The sequence below is a fragment of the Mastomys coucha genome, unplaced genomic scaffold (assembly GCF_008632895.1).
Source record: "Mastomys coucha isolate ucsf_1 unplaced genomic scaffold, UCSF_Mcou_1 pScaffold15, whole genome shotgun sequence".
Lineage (NCBI taxonomy): Eukaryota > Metazoa > Chordata > Mammalia > Rodentia > Muridae > Mastomys > Mastomys coucha.
In genome coordinates, this window is record NW_022196897.1 from 156,112,859 (window position 1) to 156,122,679 (window position 9,821).

At 45.3% G+C, this 9,821-nt stretch overlaps 1 protein-coding gene across 3 annotated transcripts in view; it reads left to right on the forward strand.

The window, feature by feature from the left end:
- Window positions 1-9,821, forward strand: part of Tshz2 (teashirt zinc finger homeobox 2) — a 462,303-nt gene that overhangs the window by 347,382 nt on the left and 105,100 nt on the right. The window contains exon 3 of one of the 3 annotated variants that reach the window (XM_031372866.1): window positions 9,214-9,228. The exons of the other annotated variants lie outside the window; for them this stretch is intronic. The gene's annotated coding sequence lies outside the window, so the exon portion shown is untranslated. Of the gene's footprint in view, window positions 1-9,213; window positions 9,229-9,821 lie in introns of those variants that run through there. 3 annotated transcript variants of the gene reach the window in all.

Here is a 9,821-nt window from a genome sequence, read left to right on the forward strand (position 1 = left end):
GAGGGAGGGAGGGAAGGAAGGGAGGGAGGAAGGGAGGAAGGAAGGAAGGAAGGAAGGGAAGGAGGGAGGGAGGAAGACTTTAAAAAACAAAGCCAAACTGATATTGACCTTTACTTCTTTTTTTTCTTTGTAGAAGAAAGGCCTTTCTTTGCTTGGTGGGCGAGAAAGACCAGTTAGTTGTATGAACGACACTAAACTTGTGTGCTGTGCAGTCTCGGTACGATGATCTGCCTTTATCATCTCCAGTTTTCTTTTTGTTTTTTAAGCAGATGAGCTCAGGGTGCCCACAGTAATAGACATTTTTCTTCAAAGCGGTCTCCCCCGGGAAGATGAAATATTCATTCCAGTGGTTGCTGCTACTGCAAAGACTCTTTGCAGAATGTCTTCAGGAGTTGCCTTATGAGCCCCACAAGGCTAGCAAGCTAACGAGATTATAATCATTATAATCACACTTGATCATACATCAAAAGCAGTTTAACTCAATGAAATGACCTGGCCTACTTCGATAGCCTCTATGTTAGCTGGCATCTGGCTTTGTTCATGGGCTAAGTTGCTCTGTGACTCCAAGCTGGGCTAAGTACCTGAACGTGCAAATATAGAAGTAAGCAAGCTGGGTGCCAGCCGCCTTGGGTTTTGGTTCCAGTTCTGTCACTAAGTGTAAGACTGTGCCTCAGTTTCCCCCTCTGGAAAAGTCCATGATAATCACCCTAATCAAGAGTTCTTGCGGGGGTTACGTTAGTTAATACCTGCATACAACAAGCAATAAGCAATGCCCAGGCCCTACTGAGACCTTCTAGGTGTGAGTTCTTCTTATAAGATATATGAATGAGCCAATTTCATATTGTGTGGCTCCCGAAGGCCTGAAAGGGGGATACCTAAAAAAATAATCTCTGCGCCGGGCGGTGGTGGCACATGCCTTTAGTCCCAGCACTTGGGAGGCAGAGGCAGGCGAATTTCTGAGTTCGAGGCCAGCCTGGACTACAGAGTGAGTTCCAGGACAACCAGGGCTATACAGAGAAACCCTATCTTGGAAAAATAAATAAATAAAATAATAATCTTTGCTAAGGAATCAAATACAGGGCTGAAGAGATGGTTAGTTCTGTGGTTAAGAGCCCTCACTGCTCTTCCAGAGGACCTGAGTTCAGTTCCTAGCACCTCCAGCAGGCACCACTCAACCACTTGCTGATCTAAGGACTCTGCTGCCCTCTGCTGGCCTCAGAGATACCTGCACATGTACACATACACAGACACACACACACACACATATGTTTCTTTTCTTTTTCTTTTTTTTTTGTTTTGTTTTTTTGTTTGTTTGTTTGTTTTGTTTGTTTTTTGTTTTTTGTTTTTTTGAGACAGGGTTTCTCTGTATAGCCATGGCTGTCCTGGAACTCACTCTGTAGACCAGGCTGGCCTTGAACTCAGAAATCCACCTGCCTCTGCCTCCCAAGTGCTGGGATTAAAGGCGTGCGCCACCACCGCCCGGCAGCCTGAGTTTCTTGACTTACCAACTCTTCCTTGAATTCTGTCAAGCTCTTCTGTCATCTACTAATGACAAAGAGCCTCCTGCCTTCCTATGGCATAGGGCTCTTGGGATGACATTGGGCCACTTTAGAGAACACGACTCATCTTGCTTTCTCGTAATCCACAACAGCTCGAGTAAAGTCCCTCTGCCATTCACAGGCTGCGGGTTAGGAAGTGGGTGTCTCAGGGATCCTTATCCAGGCCGTCACAAATGACTTCCCTTGGATGTAGTGTGGTGTTCCAGCTTGTCAGTGGAGTTCTTTCCCATGTTTCTATGACAATGTATGTGTTGATTTGAGGAAAGAACAGAGTTTGGAGGCACAACCAGAACTCAGATTTGAACTGACCTTAGAATGGTACTATCCTTGACAGTTGTCTGTCTCGGTGGTTTTGTAAGAAATATACATTTGGCCAACAATCCCAGGCGAGCCTCAAATAAATGCCATATCGGAGACTCTCTCCACCTAGCTGTGTGGCCATGGCATTGCATGCTACATATAAACACCATGTTGCATTATGCCTGTCCAAGGCCCACTCAAATAGTCACTGCCAAGTCAAAAATGTTGCTATTACTCTGTTCTGTTGTTGCACACCCAGAACTGTCTGGCACTTACACACACGCACATGTGTATTTGCGTCATGGCATACATGTGGACAACCTGTTAAGAGTCAGTTCTCTCCTTCCAGCATGGGCCCCAGGGACTGAACTCAAGTCACCAGGTTTGACAGCAAGCCTCTCTACCCGCTGAGCTCATCTCTCTGGCCTTGAATAGTTCAGTTTTGAGAAGCCAGGCTCCAAGAATCCCAGCTGGTGTGGAATGATTCATTCAGAAGCTCCAGCCATAATTTTTTGGCCTCTGAATATTTTGATTTTGTTTTCATTTGTCAGTCTAAAATGAAATTGTAACATTTCAATTACAACCCACAAGAGAGAAGCAAAGAACAGGCGATTTACATTTGATTTGGACAAGAATAATTTTGTCAACTTCTAATCTGCCAATACTCAAATTTTGGAAATAAAAGCAAACTGCTCATTAATTCACCATTTTGTCTTTATTGAGTGAAAAGATTTTTTTTCTTGTCAATTGTAATTTTTTAATTTTTTGTGTGATTTTTTTATATAATCTTTTTTAGGAATTTCATTCATAAGTACTGTTTACATGATTCCAATTCCCCTTCAGCTCTTCCCATGGCCCCAACTCCCTCCCAAATTTATGACCTCTTCTGACTATTGCTACATATATAATATATACATGTGTATAAAAGTGTTTATGTATGATACACACAAACACACACATACTACATCTGCTACCAAGACCATTTAGTGGTGTGGTGTGTGAGTGTGTGTGTGTTCAGGGCTGACAACATGGGATTGGCTAACCTATGGCAGGGCTCACCCCTGGAAGGGCTGTCTCTCCCTCTCTCTGCAGCCTGTGACTGCCTGTAGCTCTTGTCTAAGGATGCAACCTTGTAAGAATTCCGCCGTCAGTGGTGGCAGGTGGACTGGTATTGTCATATAGATAAATCACATTTTTAACCCAGAGTCACTTATTGAAATGTGGAGTGCATCATTTCTTATGAAAGCCAAGCAAACTGCAAGCTTCCACAAGCCCAGCCAAGGTGGGCATGGCATGGAGACAGGCATCTCTAGCTCAGCATTGCCAAGGCTGAGCTAGGAGGACCTCAAGGTCGGGCCCAGCCTGAGCTAACTACACAGTGAGCTGACAACAGTATGTTTGAGAAAGTGACACAGTCGCAGAGCCTAAAGACTTCACAACAGAGGGGGTTGAAGGAAAAGAAGGTTTGGGGCGGATTTTTTTGTGTTTCACAAATTGGATTTTCATGACGCCTTCAGGGTGCCAGTGTTTACAAGTATCAATTGGTTCTCTTTCAATAGAGGCATCACTCCGGGTCACCCGTAAGATTAACACAATTATCACTCCAAAACTCTGAAGACTGTCAGTGGTTGGCAGAATTCTAACGCCCGTCTCCCAAGCTCTCCGCCCCACGTCCACGCAGTCAAGCCCTAATCTAGGACAGTCTGTGAAGGGTCCACTAACTCCAGGGTCCACTAACCGATGCCGCTAAATCCAGGTCGGTAGGTCAGTGCTCCCTAGGCACAGAAGTGCTCCCGATCAGACAGACCCGGTCCCTTTAAATTCAGGGCTTATTCTCCAACCAAAAGCAAAAGAAGTTAGAGAGGTGATGGAGAGACAACAATACCCGCTGCTCTTCCATAGGACTTGAGTTTGGTTCCTAACATCTGCACCAGATGGCTCACAACCATCTGTAACTGCAGCGTCAGTGGGATACACTGGCCTCTATGAGCACTACACTCGTGAGCATACACTCACACAGATGCATATGTACATAATTTGAAATACATCTTTTTTAATTAGAAATAAGCTCTAAAAAAATTTAAAGGAGTCAGAGAAACAATGTCTCACACAGAACAGAAGAAGAAAAAGATCCAGACCAAAAACGTTTGAATTCAAAGTCTCCCTGTTGGTACTTCTGAGACTTTTACAGTGTTCCCCACTCTCCTGTGACTCTGTCTCCCTGGTTTGTTTCAGTAACTCCTCCCTAAGCCTACTGGGAGGGGTGAGGAGAGGAACGAGTATCCAAAGTGCTGAGTGTCAGCACGGCACAGTGAGCACAAGGAAAGATGAGCATTCAGTTCCTGTAAGGGTTAGCTGCCTCTTTACATGTACATGTTCAAATGTAAGTGTGCAAGTGCCCAGAGAGGCCAGAAGACAGCATCATCTGGAGCCTGGGTTCCAGACAGTTGTGAGCTGCCCAGTGTGGGGTGCTGGGGACCAAATTCAAGTCCTCTGCAAGAACAGCAAGCAGTCTTAGACACTGGTCTGTCTCTCTATCCCTGAACTATTATATGTTTAAAATTATCCCACTTAAAGTATCATTCACTGGCTCTCTTACTGTCTTAGTCAGGGTTTCTATTCCTACATAAACATCATGACCAAGAAGCAAGTTGGGGAGGAAAGGGTTTATTCAGCTTGCTTCTACATTGCTGTTGATCGCAAGAGAAAGTCAGGACTGGAACTCAAGCCGGTCAGGAAGCAGGAGCTGATGCAAAGGCCATGGAGGGAAGTTCCTTACTGGCTTGCTTCCCCTGGCTTGCTCAGCCTGCTCTCTTATAGAACCCAAGACTTCCAGCCCAGGGATGGCACCACCCACAATGGGCTCTACCCCCTTGATCACTAGTTGAGAAAATGCCCCACAGCTGGATCTCATGGAGGCACTTCCCCAACTGAAGCTCCCTTCACTGTGATAACTCCAACCTGTGTCAAGTTGACACACAAAACCATCCAGTACACTTACCATCTGAGTTCATATTTTAAAACCATGTAAGTTGGGGCTGAAGAGATGGCTCAGAGGTTAAAAGCACTGTCTGCTCTTCCAGAGGTCTTGAGTTCAATTCCCAGCAACCACATGGTGGCTCACAACCATCTGTAATAAGATCTGGTACCCTCTTCTGACCTACAGGGAGAAAGCTGTAAACATAATAAATAAATAAATCTTTTTTTAAAAATGTAGGTTTTCATGGAGGGGGGTGGATGGTTCTGCAAGTTGAGAGCATTGTGTCATGTTCAGCATTGGCCTACGGCCAGCCCAATGCCCATCTGTCTTTCTTCAGGGCCCTTTATTTCCCCAGTGTGGCACATCTAACCCTCTAGGTTTCCAAAAGCCAAAACCCTTTAATACCCCAGCACTCTGCAACACTTGCAAATATACAACCTACTTTCACCCAGGCCCACTGGGAAACTGGACAATGGTCCTAAGAACTCATTTAGGCCGAACTGATCCTGGCCAACCAAGGCTTCGCTTTAGACTCATGCACTTCACTAGTACCTGACCAGGAAGACAGGGGTGGGGTTTTAGTCGTGAGCCTCAAGGCTGGAAGAAGGATAATTTGAGGATAAAACTTTCTGATGTTGATGGAAACAGCCATTGCACATTGTACGTAGCAAGTGTCCTGTAGTTCCCAGAAAGGAGTGAGTGGGCTTGGCGACAGAGACTGAGGAAAGCATGAAGCTCTGTGTGCAGCCACCCAATCCTCCCTCGTGGTGTATAACTGTCCTCTGTCCGTAATTTAGGTATTTATCACGTGTTTCTGCGTAAATACTGTAGAAATATTTATCTGAACTGGGAGTGGCACATTTGTTTATCCCAGCCCTCAGAAGGCAGAGACAATCAGACTTCTGTGAGTTCGAGGCCAGCATAGTCTACATGGGAAATTCCAGGGAAGCCAGGGTGGCATAATGAGATACCATCTTTAAAAAAGAATTTTCGTTTGTATCAAAAACTAGCCACACCTACTGTCTTAGATCCTGCTCCTGTTGGGATGAAACATTCTGACAAAAGCCACTTAAAGGAGAAGGGCTTCATTGTGGCTCGCTGCTCAAGGGTGCAGCCCGCCATGATGGGGAAGAAGTCCAGGGAGCCTGGAGCGCTGGTCACATGCTCCACAGTCAGGAAGCAGAGATGTAGACACTGCCATTCAGTTCTTTCTTCTGTTTTATATAGGCGGGATTCCGGCCAGAAAACTGTGTGGGTCTTACCCACTTCAATGAACATAATCAAAATAACCTACATGTGCATGCCCAGAGCCCACCCCCACGTGACTCTAGACATGGAAACTGACAGTCAGTACTCATCATTGCGTCTGCGCATGCCCAGAGTCCACCCCCACGTGACTCTAGATGCAGAAACTGATAGTCGGTACTAATCACTGCTCTGCACGTGGCTTGGGAGGGTTCTTTTTTTGTTTTGTTTTGTTTTTAATGTGTATGAGTACACTGTAGCTGTACAGATGGCTGTGAGCCATCATGTGGCTGCTGGGAATTGAACTCAAGACCTTTTATGAGTTGAGGCTGCTCCTTTCCAGTGACTCTAGCTTGTATCTAGTTGACATAAAACCAGCCAGTACAGCAAGGAAGTGATTAGGTCAGTAGCTATGCTTGAGAACTTTGAAATGTAAGGACAAAATAAAAGTTAAAGGAAATCAAAACTCAGACATTGAGGACTGGAGAGGTGGCTTTCGATGACTCAGTGGGAAAACCACTTGCAGAGCAAAGGACAGTGACCAGAGTCTGGGTCCTGGGGTACACGTGAAAGCCAGGCTTGGCAATGCACACCTGTCGCCCCAGTGTGGGCAGGGCAGAGCCAGACAGATCCTAGGGCCTTGGTAGCCAGCCAGACTAGCACAGACAGCAAGTTTTAGCCTCAGCAAGAGACCCACTCTATCTCTAAATAAATATACAAACAGGGTGGAAAGTAGTCAAGAAAGGATATCCCACATCCATCTCTGAGCTTCGCATGTACCTTCATAGGTTAGCACCCATATACTCAAGACATACTGCACACAAACACAAACACAGGAATGATAATAATGACACAGAACGACAGAATAGAAAGCCCGGGCTTTTAAAAGTTCTGTGGTGCTCCCTCGGACATCGAAGGCACCATGTTTTCTCACTGGCTTCTACTGAATCTGTCTGAGTTCAACTATTTTCTCTTGGGACGTTTTCTTCATAACTTTAGAAATTCTGAGTGGGATTCGTGAACAAGTCACCACTTCCGCTTATAATCAGTATGATATTCTAGTTCTTAATCCAAGAAAATGTGATTCAGCGTTCAGACACACACACACTCGTGAATGTACACATATGTATACACACACATATGCATTCTCTCACACAAACACACACACATGCATACATACACATGCACATGCACACACACACATACACACACACACACACACACACACACACACTCTGAATCCATATGCCTGGCCCATTACAGATACCACATTCAGAACACCACAGTACCAAACCCCTAATTTTTTTATTTGGTTATTTGGTTGTTTGGTTTGTTTTTCTTGGTTTTTTGGTGTTTTTTGTTATTGTTTGGTTTTGGGTTTTGGGTTTTGGGGGGTTTTTTTGTTTTTGTTTTTTTTTGTTTTTGTTTTGTTTGTTTGTTTGTTTGTTGACTAAAGGGCCACCCTGCAAACGTACTTCCATTCTATCACTCAGATTGAGAAATGAAATTCTAGAGGGTTGTCCTTAACTTGAGGGAGACCAGGGCAAAGTAAAGAGCCCGGTATCATGGATGTTCCATTTTATGACACACGATTCGTCTTTGTGATTTTTGCTTTGTACGTGGTGTTCACACTCTTCTGGCACGTTTCCCCAGGGTTACACCTGTCTTCCTGACCTAGGTTTTAAGGGTCTGTAACAGAGACATTGCTTTATACAGGAGCTCCCCAAACGCTGGCTGGAGCACAGGGTGGAGACTGTATGATTCACTAGTTGTATGGATTCTTCCCTTAATTTTCCCTGGAAGCTGTGTTTGTGGATTCATTCAATTTGGTTATTTTCTGCATACATCATGAGGATGGACCCATGATCCACCTTGCTTCCGTCCTATAGAGCTGTGCCTGGATGGCTAGACAAATGGGGAGATAGATTGGTTCTGTAGAGATGTGGTGTTAGTGGTTGTATGTCTGTGGGTGGGATGGGAAGATCACTGTGTGGATCTGCGTGTGAGTGCGGTTGCCTTTGGAGGCAGAGAAGAACATCAACTGGAGCTAGAGTTAAAGAAGGATGTGAGCCCTTCGCCCTCTCAGAGCTGAGTGCTGGGGACCAACCTCAAGCCCTTGGCAAGATCAGGGTGTGCTCTTAACTGCTGAGCCGTCTCTCCAGCCCCAGATTTGTTTAATAAGAAAAAGAAAAAATTTTAAGAGAAGAAAAAAATAATTATATGTGATAATTGTTCTAAGGAAAATTAAAGAGATTTTGAGGAAATACTTGGGAGAGAAGGGAATTCCTTTGTGCAAAATGAGCAAGAAATGCTTCCCTACTGGAGAACAAATGTTTTTGTGACATTACTCATAGTAGTCAAAAACTAAGAACATCCAAATGTCCTTCAAGTAGTACATGGATAAATAAAATATGGTTTATCCACATAATAAAACACTAATGAGCAATTAATAAAAGATGAAGTACAGACACATGCTATAATAATGATGAACTTGAAAAACATTACACAGCCTCAAGCCACAGCACCCTGAGCACACCCAGTCTTCTCCGAAAAACATTAGTCAGAGTGAGAGAATCCAGACACAAAAGGCTTCACTCTGTGCAATCCCACTTCTGCGAGATAGCCCAGAGAGGCAGATTTGGAGAAACGCAACCCGGATGGCAAGTTCCTCACGGCTGATGATGGGAATGAATGATGTCTGCAGAAGGCAATGAGAACACTCTAATGTTAAACTTCACTGGAAATTGAATGACTAGGATCATGCTAAGAACCACCAAATGTTGCTTCTTAAATAAATGTGTTTTGTGTATGAAGTTACTGTCAGCGAAGCCGAGAGAGAACATTCTAGGTGGAAGAAGTCTGTGAGAAGATACTGTGGTGAGGGAGGCTTGGAATGAGAGGGAGAAATCAGTGAGGGGAAGGCAAGGATGGTCAGAGCACGCTGAGCAAACAGAGAGGCTACCGGAGACTAGGTGGGGCGAGCTGGGGGAAGGCCACAGGGAAGGACCTCATGCAATATAGGGCCACCAGGAGGAATTATTAAGGACATGCCATGCAATTCATTTGCAACACACCTCAGACTACTTTAATAAGAATGATACAACCAATTCTGTCCATTTACTATTTTAGGACTGAGACTAACTCATAATCCCATGAGTAAGCACGGCCACAGAGTAAAGAAAATAAGACAAGGGTGTCCCACCAAGGAAACTTCAAAGAGCTGTCCTTCAATCCTGCAGTCGTCATAATCCCACAAATCCCACCGCACACCGCCTACACAAGTCACATGGGCTCCGTGTCAGAGGAGTCCCCAGTGAGCCTCGTACTCGGATGGCCCTTCTCAAGACACCTAATGATTTGACAAGTGGCCTCAGACTGGTTTTAGAGCTCACAGTCATTAGACAACCATTACTGTTGAATAGTGGTCTGGAATCTTGACTACCAGCTGAAGTTTAACCCACACAACCGAGGTGGCTAGAGAAGAAATGCCAAGCACGATGAACACAGAACGCCTTCTGGGAGTCCATGTCAGGAGAGAACGCCCAGCCTGTAGTAGGTTCCCACAGGGGTTGGTGGGACAAAGGGATGAGGACCGTGAATTACCAGGGGCTGTGGGTGCTAAGGCTTGGGGTTGGCTACGGAGGAGCGCCTACACCCTGCTCCCTCAGAGCCCACACCCTGCCCGCTCAGCGCCCACACCCTGCACGCTCAGCGCCCACACCCTGCCCGCTCAGCGC